The sequence below is a fragment of the Piliocolobus tephrosceles genome, chromosome 15, assembly GCF_002776525.5.
Source record: "Piliocolobus tephrosceles isolate RC106 chromosome 15, ASM277652v3, whole genome shotgun sequence".
NCBI lineage: Eukaryota > Metazoa > Chordata > Mammalia > Primates > Cercopithecidae > Piliocolobus > Piliocolobus tephrosceles.
This window is the reverse complement of record NC_045448.1, coordinates 52,880,105-52,898,783: the sequence shown is the minus strand read 5'-3', so window position 1 is coordinate 52,898,783 and position 18,679 is coordinate 52,880,105. Positions and strand designations below refer to the sequence as shown.

At 36.9% G+C, this 18,679-nt stretch overlaps 1 pseudogene across 1 annotated transcript; it reads right to left on the bottom strand.

Annotated features, from left to right (window-relative positions):
- Positions 1-16,553: 16,553 nt before the first annotated feature.
- LOC111524879 lies at positions 16,554-16,986 on the bottom strand (annotated as a pseudogene). Its single transcript, XR_002725894.1, has one exon. The product of XR_002725894.1 is annotated as a peptidyl-prolyl cis-trans isomerase NIMA-interacting 4 pseudogene (transcript).
- Positions 16,987-18,679: the final 1,693 nt, after the last annotated feature.

Genomic DNA, 18,679 nt, shown 5'->3' with positions numbered 1-18,679 from the left:
TTTAACTTTTAAGTAGAATAAAATCTGGGGGAAAAGGAAGCCTAAATCGAGGCAGAATAATATTGATTTTATAACTAACAAAATTGGAGAGGATACAAATACAGGAGAAAGAGAAAATAATTCAAGATGGGCAGATGAATGACTTTCACTAAGTGTTAGATATGATTTTGCTTTGAAGTGTGAACAGAATAATAATGCATGTGAAGAAATACCATTCCAAAGGGAAAAAGACCTTCAGGTGAAGGCGAAAGAAATAAAATAAGTAAAAATTAAGAGATGGGAAGTGGTTTGGATTTAGTGAGTCTGGCAAAGTGACTGAAGAATGACACCAATGGGTAGGAGAAAAAAGCTAAGGAATAGAAGGGAATGTGGTAATTTCTAGTTAACTTGGAAAGTTGAACATGTGTCTTTACCTAAATTGTTTCTTAAAATCCACTACATTTAAATGAGATAAATTAAAAAAATAGTCTAAACTCACAAAAACAAAATAAATGGAGGAAGACAGAGCAATTGAGAACTTTTGAAAAATGCAGAATGGATGGATAAATAAAATCAGAATTGGCAGAGTGATAAAAATACAATCTGAGTACAAGCCTTAGGCAAAAAACAAACAAGCTAACTAATGCTATAAAGAGAATTGGAGGCACTAAGTACCTTGATGAGAGCAACTTAACACTAGAGTACTGGATTAAATTTTATAAGGAATAGTAAGACACCCCAGATACCCTCACAAAGCCCTCTCTTTCCTGAGGTGGAGGGGACCCTGGACATTTTACCTTCTAGAACAATCCAAGCAAGGATGCTCCACACTCATGAATGCCAGACAATAGAGTAGAATGGGAACAGAACACAGTTAAGGGGATTGTCTAAATAGTCAAATTAAACTATGACTAACCTAATTTGGACATTTGTCATCTCTACATCTCCTGTTGGAAGTTGAGCTGCAGTAATGAAGGTGGGGCCTGATGAAAGGTATTTGGTCATGGGGCCATATCCCTCATGCATGGCTTGATGCCATTTGGGTGGTAATGAGCCTTTTCAGTCTACTAGTTCCTGTAAGATCTGATTGTTAAAAAGAGTCTGGCACTGCCCTCTACCCTCTCTTGTTTCTCTTTTACCATGTTATCTATACACACTGGCTCCCTTTCCCCTTCTGCCATGCCTGGAAGCTTCCTGAGCCCTCAAAAGAGGCAGATGCTGCCTCTATGCTTCTTGTACAGCCTGCAGAACCATAAGCCAAATACACTCCTTTCATTTATAAATTACCAAGTCTCAGGTACTTCGTTATAGCAGTGCAAATGGCCTAACACAGTGACCTTCCCCAGTTTAGCTCCCAGATTACTGGCATTCTTCCACTCAGTATCTGGAAGAGGAGTAAAAGATTCCTCTTTGATTTAACTTACAATCCAAGATAAAAGAAAGAACAATGATATATAGAGATTCTCCAATGACATAGTAATTTATTTGCCCAGTGATTCTCAGCGAAATTATCTGCAAAGAAAGCTTCCAGTAATTTCCTCAGTACCTTAGTTTCTTAAGAATACATTAAAAGGCAAAGATAACTTGACATTTTGGTGGAAGTCTCCAGCATAAAAGTCAGATACCAGTAAACAAATTGGTAAAACAAAGAAATAATTGCTTCAGAAGCAATACATAAAGCAGAGTAAAACATCAAAGTAAGTTATTCCTATACATACTCATTTGTATATAGATTATTATATTTAAAAAGAATTAAGAAATAGGGTAATTTTTTGGTCTCATCTAGCCGTAATTGTCTGAACTGCAACAACAGCAATGCTCAGATAATATCTTTGTTAGCTTATCAAGTAAATGAGAGGTAAATTACTTCTCTTTTATTTTGGTTAAATTAGGCCTGCTATGTACTTTCTTGTATAACTAGACATCAAGCAGTTGTTAAGGGTCTCCTTTAATTCTGCTAAGAGCTTCCTACTAAAGCAAAACTCTAGTGTTCTCGTAAACAGTATCGTGAGTCCTTTGAAGCAGCTTCTCTTCTGTTCTCTTTTTTTGTTAAGCAGCTTTATTTCCTAGAAGTCCTCTGTGTTTTTGACAGTGTCATCTTTACCTCAGACCTCTTTATTTTATTTTATTATTATTATTATTACTAATATTATTTTGAGAAGGAGTCTCGCTCTATAGCCCAGGCTGGAGTGCAGTGGCCGGATCTCAGGCACTGCTAGCTTCGCCTCCCGGGTTTACGCCATTCTGCTGTGTTAGCCTCCCCAATAGCTGGGAGTACAGGTACCTGCCACCTCGCCTGGTTAGTTTTTTTAATATTTTTTTAGTAGAGACGGGGTTTCACCGTGTTCACCAGGATATTTTATTATTTTTGAGACAGAGCCTCTCTCTGTTGCCCAGGCTGGAGTGCAGTGGTGAGATCTGGCTCACTGCAAGCTCGGCCTCCTGGGTTCACACCATTCTCCTTCCTCAGCCTCCTGAATAGCTGGGACTACAGGCCCCTGCTACCACGCCTGGCTAATTTTTTTGTATTTTTAGTAGAGATGGGGTTTCACAGCGTGAACCAGATGATCTCGATCTCCTGACCTCGTGATCCACCCGCCTCAGCCTCCCAAAGTGTTAGGATTACAGGCATGAGCCACCGCGCCTGGCCTACCTCAGACCTTTTTAACTTCGTTTTCTCAATTTTCTGTTTAATAATTCTTCACAACCTGATGTTTGATGGAATATTTTAGAACAAATAATAGTTTAAATACTGTTAAGTTGTATATGTGTTCACAATGACACAAAGCGTGTCTGTTAGAAACTTCATGAGTGACATACATAATACAGATCTCATTCTCTGATCCTTTCCCCAGGTTTCTGGATAATTTAGAAACAAGCCTGAATTAACCAATGATTCTCAGTGATTCTGCTGATTTAAACTATATAAGCCTCAGTTATTATAATTTTATAACTAAATTTTATCACATCTAGCTCACTGACAATGAATTCATCTTAATAGGCACTTGGTTGAATTATCTTTGATCAATCTGTATTTATTTTTGTGATTTCATGTAATCAAACAGTAAAGGAATAATTTAATGTTTAGATTTCTTCCATGGTAAGTGGTTATGCTGTTCAAATATTAAGTTGCTGGCCAGCTGTCATGGCTGTTGGGTGTTCATAGAAGTACATATGATCTGTCTGAAGAGTCTGGGCTTTATGTTCTGCTATGTTTTATAGCACTCAGTCACCCTGGGGCTTAGTAATCAGAATTTGGTGTTTATGGCCAAAACTTGAACACCTACTTCATCAGAAAGAATGAAAGTACTTCACCTTGAATCTAATAAGCAATCATAAATTGCAAAGCAGATCTATTTTTAAAAACAATGAAAGAGATAAGGAAAACTATTTTTATTATATTTTTAAAGCCTGGAGTTATTGTCTATTTCTCATCAGAGTATCAGTTTTTACACAATTTCTCCTCTGAGGTTTTGGATTTTTATGGTCAATTAAAATTAACAGTTGAAAAGTACATCCAAAATATCCAAAGCTTGAGTTGCTCTACAATAATTTGTGTTGTCTGTAGTTTCCATTTTGCTTTCTTGCCTTTCCCTTGACATTCTGTAGATTTTGCATTATTTTTAACTTTTTTTCCAGGAAGCAACAAAAATACTGCTGGTGTCAAAATTCCAGCTGAGTTTTATTCACTTTCATTTACCCCATAACTAGACTCAGTGTCTACAAGCAGTGTGAACCAGTAAGTTGAACAATTAGCTACTGAATATTGTCCCTGAAGCTGCTTTTCTCCCTGTTGTTTCTTAGTGTCGTGATTATCAGAACAATTACTTCTTCTTTTATAGTGTATGTGTAGCCATATCTCAATCCCTGGGGCACAAATATTTCATACAATGATCTTGGGGTGGTAGAATTTTATTGCTGAAAAAGTATAGCTTCTGATCATGTTCCTAAAATAAAGGCATAAGTTACATATATAATATCTTGCCTGAAAGCTACAACGGAGGAAGCTTACATTTTCTGACAGGACTTTTCAGGTTTTCTTTTGGAATATATTTTTAGTAGATGAGAAAAAATTTTTGAATTTGTGTTGTGATTACCATGTAGAAACAAGATAGACTCTCTGCCATCCAAAATTTGGTTCAGATTTCAATACTGGTGGTGCCATACATGCACCAAGAAGATATGAAAAGGTTTAGTACTTAGAAAATGAACTTTTTTCAGAGAATAGAGTGGCTTTTAAATGGATACAGAATGGCTTGAAAGAGCAGGTAAAGGAGACTGGCTTGGGGTTTTTATGATGGTAAAGGTAGGTGTACTGGGGCAAGGTTTGTCTTAGCGGGATTTATGTGGTGTAAATTTCTTACCAGTGCCAACAGAAGGAGCACTGGGCTTTCGTATCAATTTGCCCAAGTTTAAGTCAATAAGGGAAGAGGGATGGTAATAGCTTAAAAGTTTCAGCAAATTGGAGGCAGACTCTTTATTTTAATTGGCTTATATCATTCTCTTCTTTATGAATATTTGGTCTTAACTTACTGATTATACTTGGCAAAGTTTCTAGAACTCTTATTAGTTGTTGAATAGAAGTGACTTTTTTTGTAAGATAGGGTGTTATTAACGTGGCTTATGAACTAGAAATAAATGATGTGCAAGTTGTTATCTATAACGATGCTTATTTGCCTGTTTTATTTTCTTTTTATACCTTAGGGTGTTTCTTTATTGCCTGTGTTGATATAGAGCAGTGTTTTTCAAACTTTAGGCATGACTAAATCTTGTTAAAACACAGAATGCTACATCTCATTCCCAGAATTTCTGATTTAGTAGGTCTGAGGTAGGTCCCCAGAATTTGCATTTTAAACAACTCCCTTGATGATGCTGATGTTACTGGTCCAGGGAGTACATATTGGGGATGTCTAATTTACAGTTTCTGAATTTTAATAATTTTTCTCAGTATATTATCTCTTTGAAGGTACTCAGCTACATGGATATGATTGAATAATGAGTTTTGGTGTTTATATTAAAAGAGAAAAGTATTTTAATGAGAGTTCCAGCTGCAGAGTTATTTTATTATTTTCTAGTATAGATGTAGCCTACACTAGTATAGACTACTAATTATTGCTATTTTATTTTAATTTATTGCCACTAAATTAATTACACTTTGGTAAATTTGTGACATTGGGTAAATCGTCATAAAAAATGTAATGTGACCTGTGACATTTTCTCTGGAGGGCATGCAGAAGACTGAGTAGTTAAGTTGAAGTACTAGCTCTTAAAAACTTAAGTGGCACTGGATAAATTCCATTTGTAACTGTAATTGTTGTCTTCCTTCTTACCACTTTTGAATTTGGTCTTTAATTTTAGCCCTAGAATATTGGACACAGTGAGGCAATATGGTAGAATAGAAAGAGCATATTGTCTTGTTTTTCTAAGACCACCAGAGCGAGCACAAAAGAACCAGCAAGTAGGCAAAGGTCAGGTGCAAAACTGCAAGTTTATTTTAGTAACCTAAGGTGTGGAGAAGAAGTCTGTCCGCCTCCGGCAAAGAAGGCCGGCAGAGTTCCCCTCCCCCAAGCTCTCCGACTGAGTTCCCACATCCCGACAGGACTGGGAAGCTGGGAAGTCCGCAGGGCTCAATGGTGGAGAGCGGCTTTTCTAGGAGTGGGAGGGCAATAGGTGGGGCATGGGCGTGTCAGGGGCATTCCGCAGGTGCCACCAGGTAAATCTTGGTCTCTTCGGATTGACGTCACCTGGCGCATGCCCAGTTGATCTGCACCTTCCCGGGCGCCCGCTGCATTTTCGCGCGCTGGGGAAGAGTTGGGGGGGAGGGGGATGAAGAACCGGGAAGTGCACCATCTTGCCTCCCTTCATCCAAATACATATCACTAAGTAAAAATAGATTTTAGACAAATTTTGCCACTAATTTAAAGTGTGATTGTGAGCAAATTATACATGCTATCTAAATTAGTTGGCAAACATTACTGAAGAGGTCAGAGAGTAAACCAATATTTTAGGCTTTGTGGATTATATGCTCTTTATTGAAACTACTTAGCATTACCACTGTAGCACAAGAGTCTTAGAAAATGTGCAAATAATTAGACAAGGCTGTGTTTCAAAAAAGTGTTATTTATAAAACACAGGTGGCTAGATTCAGCCCATGGCCTATAGTTTCACAAACTCTGATTTAAGTATAGGTTTTTTCATTTGTGAAAGGAATAATTTGAACTAAATAGTGCTTAGTTCCTCTCTAGAAGCAAACATCTTGTGATTCTGTGACTTGATAAAACTTGCCCATTGCTTATTTCATTTCATTTTAAAATTTTTAAAATTTTATTAAATTTTGCTGGTACATATTAGGTGTATATATTTATGGGGTAAATGAGATGTTTTGATACACTCATGCAATGTGTAATAATCACATCATAGAAGATCATATATCCAGTCCCTCAAGCAGTTATTCTTTGTTTCACAAATAATCTAATTGTACTCTTTTAGTTATTTTATGACATACAATTAAATTATGATTGACCATAGTCACCCTGTTGTGCTATAAATTAGTAGGTCTTTTTATTCTATTTTTTGGTATACATGAACAATCCCCACCTCTTCTCCACTCCCCACTACCCTTCCTAGCCTCTGGGAACTATCCTTCTACTCTCTATGTGTATGAGTGCAATTGTTGTTATTTCTGGATCCCACAAATAAGTGAGAACATGTAATTTTTGTCTTTCCATGTCTGGCTTATTTCACTTAACATAATGATCTCTAGTTCCACCCATGTTGTTGCAAATGACAGGATTTCATTCTTTTTCATGCCTGAATAGTATTCCATTGCATATATGTACTACATTTTCTTTATTCATTCATCTGTTGATGGACACTTAGGTTGCTTCCAAATCTTAAATATTGTGAACAGTGCAACAATAACATGAGAGTACAGATATTGTTTCAATACTGATTTCCTTTCTTCTAGGTATATACCCAGCAGTGGGATTGCTGGGTTATATGGTAGCACAATTTTTAGTATTTTGAGAAACTTACAAACCATTCTCCATAGTGGTTATACTAATTTACATTCCCACCAACAGTGTACAAGCATTTGCTTTTCTCTACATTTTCACCAGTATCTGTTATTGCCTGTCTTTTGGATATAAACCATTTTAACCAGGGTGAGATGATATCTCATTGCAGTTTTGATTTACATTTCTCTAATTATCATTCATGTTGAGCACTTTTCATATGTCTGTTGCCATTTGTATATCTTCTTTTGAGGAATATCTCTTCACATGTTTTACCCATTTCTTGATTGTATTATTAGATTTTCTTCCCATAGATTTGTTTGAACTCTTTACATATTATGGTTATTAATCTCTCTTTAGAAGGGTAGTTTGCAAATATGTCTCCCATTCTGTGGCTCTCTTCACTTTTTTGATTGTTTCCTTCTCTATGCAGAAGCATTTTAACACTCATGATCTAATTTTTTCATTTTTGCTTTTGCTGCCTGTGCTTGTGGGGTATTGCTCAATAAATTTTTGCACAGATGAATGCCTAGATATTTTCCTCAATTTTTTTGTAGTAGTTTTATAGTTTGAGATCTTAGGTTTAAGTCTTCAGTCCATTCAAATTTGATTTTTTTTGTATGGTGAGAGATAGGTGTCTAGGTTCATTCTTCTGCATATGGATATCCAGTTTTTCCAAAACCATTTATTGAGTCCTTTTATTACAGCTTCAATCTTGTTACTTGTTATTTGTCTGTTCAGACTTTGGATGTTTTTGTGGTTTGGTTTTGGTAGGTTATATAGGTGTATAGAAATTTGTCCGTTTTTTTAAAAAATTTCCAATTTGTTAACTTATAGTTGCTCATGGTAGCCATAATAATTCTTTGAATTTCTGCTGTATCAATTGTAATGTCTCCTTTTGAATTTCTGATTTTTTTTTTGGGGGGGGGTCTTCTCTCTCTTTTGCCTTAATTTGTCTGGCTAGAGCTTTGTCAATTTTTGTTTAACATTTCAAAAGAACATCATTTTGTTTTATTGATCTTTTGTATTCTTCATTTCAATTACATTTATTTCTTCTCCGATATTTATTATTTCTTTTCTTCTAGTTTTGGGTTTGGTTTGGTTTTGCTTTTCTAATTCTTTAAGATGCACTGTTAGGTTGTTTATGTGAAGTTTTTTCACCTTTTTTATGTAGGCACTTACAGCTATAAACTTTCTGCTTCATACTGCTTTTGCTGTGTCTCATAGGGTTAATATATTTTGTTTACATTGTGAATTGTTTCACAAGATGTTTTAATTTCCTTATTAATTGCTTTTTTGACTCTGTGGTCATTCAGGATTATGTAGTTTAATTCCATGTATTTGTATAGTTTCCAAAATTCCTTTTATTATTAATTTCTAGTTCTACTTAGTTGTGGTCAGAGAAGATGCTTCATCATATTTCAATATTTTTGAATGTTTAAGACTTGTTTTATAACCTAACATATGATTTAATCTTGAGAATAATCCATGTGATGAAGAAAATAATGTGTATTCTGAAACCATTAGATGGTATGTTCTGTAAATATTAGATCCATTTGGACTATAGTGGAGATTAAATCTGATGTTTCTTTGTTGATTTTCCATCTAGAAGATCTGTGCATTTATGAAAGTGGGCTGTTGAAGTCTCCAACTATTACTGTATTGGAATCTGTCTCTCTTTTTAGCTGTTCACTGTTTGGTGCATATATACTTAAAATTATTATATCTCCTAGCTGAATTGACTCTTTTATCACTATATAATGTTCTTCTTTGTCCTTTGTTATAGTTTTTGTCTTGAAATCTATTTTTTTCTGATACAAGTATAGTGACTCCTGCTCTTTTTTGGTTTCCGCTGGCATGGAATATCTTTTTCCATCCCTTTATTTTCAGTCTATGTGTGTCTTTATAGGTTAACTGTGTTTCTTACAGGCAATAGATAAATGGGTTTGAATTTTCATTCATTTAGCCAGTCTATGTCTTTTGATTAGAGAATTCAGTCCTTTTACACTCAGTGTTATTATTGATAAGTAAGGACTTACTCCTGCCATTTTTTTGTTTGTTTCCTGGTTATTTTCTAGTCATCTCTTCATTCTTTTTTTCCTTCCTCTCTTCTTTTTTTGTGTAGGTAATTCTCTCTGGTGAAATGATTTAGTTTCTTGTTTTTTATTTTTTTGTAACTGTTGTATTTATTTATTTTTTTGGTTTGTTACTGTGAGGCTTGCACATACTGTCTCATAAGTCATTATTTTAAGCTGATAACAACTTACCACTGTTTGCATAAACAATCAAAAATAAGACAAATAAAAACTACACCTTAATTCATTCTCCGTCTTGTAAACTTTTTGTTGTTTCTGTTTATATCATATGGTACTGTGTATGTATTGATAAGTTGTGGCAGTTATTATTTTTTATTGGTTCATCATTTAGTCTTTCTATTTAGTATAAGAGTAGTATGCACACCACAGTAACAGTGCCATAATATTCTGTGCTTTTCTGTGTACTTAACTATAACCAATGAGTTTTGTACCTTCGGATGATTACTTATTGCTTATAAATGTCCTTTTCTTCAATTGAAATACTCTTTTTATTATTTTTTCTAAGACAGGTCTGGTTTTCATGAAACCCCTCAGCTTTTGCTTGTCCAGGAAAATCTTGATTTCTTTTCGTGTTTGAAGGATATTTTCACCAGCTATACTATTCTATGGTAAAAGTTGTTGTTGTTGTTGTTGTTTCCTTCAGCACTTTAAATATGTCATACTACTCGCTCCTTTTCTGTAAGGTTTCTGCTGAAAAGTCTGCTGCTAGATGCACTGGAGCTCCATTGTTTGTTACTTGTTTCTTTACTCTTGCTGTTTTTTGGATTCTTTTTTATCCTTGACCTTTGGGAGTGTGATTATTAAATACCTTGAGTTAATCTTTTTTGTGTTAAATCTGCTTGATGTTCTTTAACCTTCTTGTAATTGGATATTGATATCTTTCTGTAGGTTTGGGAAGTTATCTGTTAATATCCCTTTAAATAAACTTTCTACCCCTACCTCTTTCTCTACTGCCTCTTTAAGGCTAATAACTCTTAGATTTTCCCTTTCAAGGTTATTTTCTAGATCCTATAGGTGTGGTTCACTTTTTTTGATTCTTTTTTTTTTCTTTTGCCTCCTCTGACTGTGCATTTTCAAATAGCTTGTCTTCAAACTCACTAATTCTTTCTTCTGCTTGACCAATTCTGTTATAGACTCTGATGCATTCCTCATTATGCCTAATGCATTTTTCAGCTCTAGAATTCCTGCTTGATTCTTTTTAATTACGCCAGTTTTTTTGTTAAATTTATCTGATAGAATTCTAAATCCATTTTCTGTATTATCTTGAATTTCTTTTAGTTTCCTCAAAATAGCTATTTTGAATTATCTGCCTGAAAGGTCACATATCTCTGTTTCTCCAGAATTGATCCCTGGTGAGGTAATGATTTCCTGGATTGTCTTGATACTCTATGTGATACAGCAAAAGCATCCCTCTTAGTTTATAAGAGTGCATGAGGTCATGAGGGAAATTTATAAGTGTTTACCTCAATAAGGGGAATAAACTTCAAATAATCTAATGCATCTTAAAGAACTAGAAAAGCAAGAACAAATCAACCCCAAATTTAGTAGAATAAAATAAATAATAAAGATTGGAGAAGAAATAAATGAAATTGAAATGAACATCGCACACACAAAAATTAAACAAAAACATGGTTTTTGAAATAAACAAAAATTGACAAAGCTTTAGCCAGACAAAGAAAAAAGAGAGAAGATCCAAATAAACAAAATCCGAAATGCAAAAAGAGACATTACTATGATACTGCAGAAATTCAAAGGATCATTAGTGAGCAACTATATGCCAATTAATTGGAAAATCCAAAAGAAATGAAACAAATTTATAGATACATACAGTCTAACAAGATTGAACTAAGAAGGAAACTAAATCTGAACAGACCAACAATAAGTAATGAGATAGAAGCCATAAAAAAAAAAAAAAAAAAAAAAAATCTCCCAGTAAAGAAAAACTCAGGACCCGATGGCTTCATTGCTGAATTCTACCAAACATTTAAAGAAGAACTAATACCGATCCTATTAAACTCTTCAGAAAAATAGAGGAGGAGGGAATACTTCAAAACTCATTCCACGAGGCCATTATTACCCTGATACCAAGACCAAAGACATATCAAATAAAAAACTACAAGCCAGTATCTCTGATATGATACAAAAGTCCTCAACAGAATACTAGCATATTAAATTCAACAGTACATTAGAAAGATCATTCATTGCGACCTAGTTGGATCTATTTTTGGGATACAAGGATGGTTCAAAATATGAAAATCAATCAATGCGGGCTGGGCGCAGTGGCTCATGCCTGTAATCCCTGCACTTTGGGAGGCCTAGGTGGGCAGATCACGAGGTCGGGAGATCAAGACCATCCTGGCTAACATGGTGAAACCCCGTCTCTACTAAAAATACAAAAAAATTAGCTGGGCGTGGTAGCGGGTGCCTGTAGTCCTAGCTACTCAGGAGGCTGAGGCAGGAGAATGGCATGAACCCGGGAGGCGGAGCTTGCAGTGAGCCGAGATCATGCCACTGCATTCGAGCCTGGGTGACAGGATGAAGCTGTCTCAGGAAAAAAAAAAAAAAAAAAAAAAGGAAAATCAGTGTGATACATCATATCATCAGAATGAAGGATAAAAACCATGTGATCATTTCAACTGATACTTAAAAAGCATTTGATTAAATTCAACATCTCTTTATAAGAAAACCTCTCAAAAAACTGGGTGTAGGAGGAATATACATGAACATAATAAAAGCTATGCATGACAGACCCACAGCTAGTATCATAGTGACTAGGGAGCAACTGAAAGTCTAATTCTTCCAATATCTGGAATATGCCCACTGTCACCACTGATATTCACCATGGTACTGCAAGTCCTAGCTAGAGCAATCAGACAAGAGAAAGATATTAAGGGCATCCAAATTGAAAAGAAGTAAGTTAAATTATTCTTGTTTGCAGATGACACTGAAGCGGGATATTTGCCTGATGTCTTTTCAGGACTTGTAACAGAGGTACCTTGTTTACTCAGCCTGCCACTCTCAACTGCTTCTCAGAGGGAGCATAGGAGTGGGCAAGACTGGAATTGGAGTGCATGAGTACTAGAATCAGCCTGCTGCTTCCGTGCCAATGGGATCAAACTCCACTCACTTGGACCCACTGAGTTTCACCCTTCACAGGAGGGAGCATGCAGCTGAGTGGGTACAGGAGCCAGAGCAAGTACTTTTGGATGTCAGCAGGAGCAAACTCTATGCAGGCCCTGTGGCAGCATCTAGGCGGAGTGCCTGTGACTCCCAAAGCCCCAGGGGCCATGTTACAGTGCTCCTTTACCTCTGCCATCTGCAGAAAGCTTAAGTGTTTGCAGCTCGGTGGGTCCTCTGCCCTTTTGCTGAGGCAACTGCCCTCTGCCAGTGAGGGCAAAGGGCTAGTGTGACAGCCTTTTGTATCTGCATTTATGGCTCCTGAGCTCTTGTCCAGCATCTGGGAGAAATGAGGTTGCACAAACAAATTGGAAGATTGCAAATGTGGGGTATTTTATTGCCAATGAAAGTGGCTGTCAGTGGGACGGGGAGCTGAAAAGGGGATGGGGGAGGGGGTAGGCAATCTTCTCATGAAGACTCACCATCTCTGGTCAGATTTTTCTCTGAAGTTATGCCATCAAGCTGTCCCTCTGAAGTCAAGTTGCTTCTCTCTGATGTCCAGCCATAGTCCCTGATGTCCACCTGCTTCTGCCTTCTGCTGGCTAAGTCTGGGATATTTATAGACACAGGATGGGGTGGGGCAGGGCCATGGATGGTTTAGGAAAAGGCAACATTTGAGTTGGAAAACAGGGAAAGAAATTCTCGCTTTGGGCTGTGGGTTTTAGGCTTTTTGGCTTGAAGGTCAGTCTTCACCACGGACTTGCCCTTTTCTGCCTAGAATTTCCCTATCCCTGCTGGTTATTCAGAGCTCAAGCGTTCCTCAGAAAGCTGGAGATGAATGCTTCCACTGGGCCCATCCTTTCAAGGCAGTAGGTTCCCTTCTGGCCCAGGGTATGTTTAGAAATGTTCAGGAGCTAGAGAAATATAATATGATCTTATATTTGGAAAAACCTAAAAACTCCACAAGAAAAGTATTAGAACTGATAAACAAATTCAGTACAGTCGCAGGATATAAACTGAACATACAAAAGTCAGTAGCATTTCTATAGACCAACACTGAATAGTGTGAAAAAGAAATGAAAAGTAATCCCATTTACAATAGCCACACATAAAATTACCTAAAAATTAACAAAGAAGTGAGAGATCTCTATAATGAAAACTAAAAAACACTGTTAAAGAACATTGAAGAGGACACCAAAAAAATAGAAAAATATTGCATGTTTGCGGATTGGAAAAAATTAGTATTGTTACAATGTCTATACTCCCTAAAGCAATCTACAGATTCAGTGCAATCTCTGAAAATACCAGTGGCATTCTTTACATAAATAGAAAAACAATCCTAAAACTTATATAGAATCACAAAAGACCCAGAACAGCCAAAGCTATCCTAAGCAAAAAAGAACAAAACTGCTGTAATCATATTACCTGACTTCAAATTATACTACAGAGCCATGGTAACCAAGACAACATAGTACTGACATAAAAAAGACACATAGACCGATGGCACAGAATAGAGAACCCAGAAACAAATCCACACACCTAGAGTGAACTCATTTTTGATGAAGATACCAAGAACATACTTTGAGGAAAAGACAGTTTCTTCAATAAATGATGGTAGAAAAAGTGGATATCCATATGAAAAGAATGAAACTAGACCCCTATCTTTCACAGTACACAAGAATCAAATCAAAATGGATTAAAGGGTTAAATCTAAGACATCAGCCTATGAAACTACTACAAGAAAAAATTGGGGAAAATTCCCAGGACATTGGCCAGGGCAAAGACTTCTTAAGCAGTACACTACAAGCACAGGCAAACAAAGTACACAGGGACAAACAGGATCACATTGAGTTAAAAAGCTTCTGAACACCAAAGGATACAGTCAACAAAGTGAAGAGACAACCCTGACAATGGGAGACAGTATTTCTAACTACCCCTCGGACAAGGGATTAATAACCAGAATATATAAGGAGCTCAAACAACTCTATAGGAAAAAAAATCTAATAATCTGATAAAAATGGGCAAAAGATTTGAAGAGACATTTCTCAGAAGATAATGTACAAATGGCAGACATATGAAAAGGTGCTCAGTATTAATGATAACCAGAGAAATGCAAATCAAAACTACAATGAGATATTATCTCACCTCGGGTAAAATGCCTTATATCCAAAAGACAGGCAATACCAAATGCTGGTGAGGATGTGGAGAGGATGTGGAGAAAAAAAATACTGTTGGTGGGAATGTAAATTAGTATAAACACTATGAAGAACAGTTTGCAGGTTCCTCAAAATACTAAAAATTGAGCTAACATATGATCTAGCAATCTCACTGCTGAGTATATACCCAAAAGAAATGAAATCTGTATATCAAAGAGATATCTGCACTCCTATTTTTAATGCTGCACTTTTCACAATCTGTAAGATTGGGAAGCAACCTAAGTCCATCAGCAGATGAATGGATACAAAAATGTTGTGCATACATTTAATAGAGTACCATTTAGTCATAAAAGAGAATGAGATCCAGTCATTTGCAACAACATGGATAGAACTAGAAATCATTATGTTAAGCCAGGCATTGAAAGGCAAACATCACATATTCTGACTTATCTGTGGGATGTCAAAATCAACTTAATTGAACTCATGGACACAGAGTGTATAAGAATGCTTACCAGAGGCTAGGAAGGGTAGTGGGGGATTTTGGGGAAGGTGGGAATGATTAATGGGTAGAAAAAATAGAAATAGTAAGACCTACTATTTGATAGCACAATAGGGTAACTATACTCAATAATAACTTTACTGTATATTTTAAAATAAATACTGTAATTGGATTATTTGTAACTCAAGGACTAAATGCTTGAGGGGATAGATACCCGATTCTCCATGATGTGCTTATTTCACATTGCTTGGCTGTATCAGAACATCTTATGTACCCTGTAAATATATATACTCCTACTATGTACCCACAAAACGTTTTAAATTAAAAAATAATTTTTAAAAAGAAATGCCGTCCAAGATCCAAGTCCTGGAATCAGGGACCCCAAGAGCTTACTTAGTGCTCTGTCCCCCCGTGGGCAAACTGGTACCTAAGATACAAGAGAAAGTCCCTTTTATTTCTCCTCCTGCTTTTCTCAAGCAGGTGTCTTGCCCCATAGCCACTACAGCTGGGAATGTACTGAGTCTCACCGGACACCAGCAAGTCTCAGGCTCACCCAAAGCTCTCAACATAGTACATGGATATCCCTGCTGGTTATTCAGAGCTCAAGCTTTCTTCAGAAAGCTGGAGATGAATGCTTCCAGGACTGGGCTCATCCTTTTAAGGCAGTAGGTTCCCTTCTGGCCCAGAGTATGTTTAGAAATGTTCAGGAGCTAGAGTGAATCTGGAACAGGGGCCTCAGGTCTCTAATTGATACTCTGTCCTGCCATGGCTGAGCTGGTAGCCAATATGCAAGACATAGTCCTCCCTGCTTTTCCATTTTGTCTCCTCAAGCAAAAGGAAGGGGTCTCTTTCAGAGCTGCAAACTGTGCAGCCTAGAGTTCGGGAAGTGGCAATGCCAGCGCTCTCTTAGCGGCTCCAGCTGGTGCCTCAGTTGGTTATGTGCCCCCGAGTCCACTTGCCCTGGACCCAGTTTGGCACTAGGACTCACCTAAGTCTTGCAGTCCTTGTGGCCTAGACTGCCTTTCATGTTTATTTAGAGCCCTACAGCACCTTAGCCTATAGTGGCGAGGCTTGTGGGAACTCAATTTCAGGCCATCGGGATCCACGATTCTCCTCTGAGTAGGACTAGTTTTTAATGGCCCCTTCCATGGGTGGACGTCAGCTGAGATTTTTCCGAATTTCTTTTCTACTATACTACCACAGCACTGAATTTGATGCCTCACAATTACTGTGCTGTCTCTCCCGCAACATGTGAAATGCTCTCTGTACCCTGTTGCTGCTGTTGTGGGTGGGGCAAGGGTGGCATTGGCTATTCAAGACTAGTTTTCTTCATTTTCAGTGCCTCTTTCAGTGATACAAAGTTACAACCAGGTACTGTGAGTGCTCACCTGATTTTTGGTTCTGATGAAGATGCTTTTCTTGTGTAGATAGTTGTTAGACTGGTGTTCATGGGGTGGGAGTGACAGGAGGAGACAATTGTTGGAGCCTTCTGTTCTGCCATCTTGCTCTCATTGCATATTGACTCTGTTCTCACTTAGGAGAGACAAGCACTGACATGAAACTCCCTCTTTGTGTAAATTGCATCATCCAATGGAAGGGGAGATTTAAACATTTTTCTGGTAGAGATAAAACCTTATATTCTAACTACATCTATCCTGTTAGTAGTAAAGGGTAAAAGAATAATTTTTTTTTCAGTCTTTCATATCATTTTATTTTCTTCCTTCAACCATAATAATATGATATCCAAATTTTGTCTTAACCAGTGGGTCTGTAAACACAGGCTTATCCATCCCACTTACAGGCAAGGCAAATGCTGCTTCTTGAAATGGTCCCACCGTGGACCCTCTGGTCATCCAACCCAAGTCGCCCCCTTGCCTGGCTTTATCTTCACTATACTGTGAGGCCACTTCATTGAATCTCATCCCAGACTTTAACTTGTCCTTGGCTTCCATGATTTTGCCATGTTTTTCACATAGAATGTGTCTGACCTTTACTGCATTGCCACCACCTTTGGGACCTTGAGCCTTCTTGTCAGCACTGTCACTGCCAGAGGCTGCTCCCCCTTTCCCCGCTTTTCCAGAACCACTTTTTCCTTTGGGCGGCATCTTGGAAGCTTGTTGTTGAACTCTCAAGAATAATTACTAGAAATTATTTTAAGCAAATAATATATATATATATCATCAGAAAATAATATTTTGTTGCTTATACATTTTTAGCAGAAATATTAAGTTAATTTCATTATACTATTATAACAATATGGTATGAAAGGGTGGATTCAAATAGAAATAAAGATTAGAATTTGGAGTATAGATTCGTTTTTATGAATAAGATAGATTTTGGATAAACAGCAGTGTTTAAAGCCTGGGAACGAAAAACACAACTGGTATTTGAGCAAGGAGAAGAAATTGGAGGAATTGAAACCCAAGCTTCAGGGCTGATCCCAGTGTCTAGATGTGTGGATTTATTAAGAGGTGGCATGCACATGTGGAATTTTACCTAGAGAGTAGACTCACAGACAAGGGAATTTAGAAAGAACTGAAACAACTTCTCACGTAAATTATTATGGGGGAGTGGAGAGTGGAATGAAGGCCTGGGATAAAACTGTTGGATCTAACATAGGAGTTGCTGCCTTTCTCCCTACATTGGTTTTTGAGCATCATTTTCCAAATGGCACATAAGGATTATTAAATGCTGGAAAGAATAAGGAAATGACCAACACAGAGGAGATCTTATGAACTCTGAATAGCAGGCAGAGAGTTAGGTGTTCTGAGTGTTATCACAATTTTAATACCACCATGTTTATTCCCTACCAGACTTCTCTACTCTTGGCAAAGTAGGCTTTGTATTGTCTATCCACCCTTTCTTCAACATCTGTCTCTCCTCTGAATTTTTAAAAGTATTTACAACTTAGATTGTTACAACTGTAAATGTAATGAGGGCAGAGATACTCCTTAAAAGCTGTTTTTTGTTTTGTTTTGTTTTTGTTTTTATTTTTTGAGACAGAGCCTGTTGCCAGGTTAGAGTGCAGTGACGTGATCTTGGCTCACTGCAAACTCCTACTCCCTGGTTCAAGTGATTCTCCTGCCTCAGCCTCCCGAGCAGCTGGGATTATAGGTACGTGCCACCATGGCCACCTAATTTTTGTATTTTTAGTAGAGACGGAGTTTCACCATGTTGGTCAGGATGGTTTCGATCTCCTGACCTCGTTATTTGCCCCCGCTGGCCTCCCAAAGTGCTGGGATTACAGGCATGAGCCACCATGCCCGGCCAAAAAGTGTTTTTTTTTTTTTTTATTTTTTTTATTTTTTGTATATGTCTCCTGTATTTAACACAAAATTTAGTACTTAGTAAATGATGAATGCTTTGGACAAAAAATTTTAAATTATCTCAAAAATGAGTAAGTTAAGAGATGCAATTTGCCCTATCTAACATTTCCTGGATTTTCACCTTGGCTTTGACCTGAACCTCAGGTCATTATTGTTATCTACAATGAAAAACATAAGACCATCAGTCCAACTTGTTATTCTTTAGGGAATCTTCCTCTACACACAAAATGTAAATATCTGTTGTAGTAATTTTAAGTAAAACAGAGTGTAAAGGAAGGCTTTTAATCTAATGTTCCAGTCAGCTTTAAAATGGGAACATGTTGTGGAGTAAAAGTTCCAGTTTTTTTTCTCAAAGTGGAGCAAACTGTGATCAGATTTATGTTAGATGATAAAACTCTTGAGTTTGCTATGTAAATTTACTTTAAAGTGTGAGATAATTACACATATAATTTATTTTTCAATATATAAGAATCTCAAATTCTAATTCCAGAAC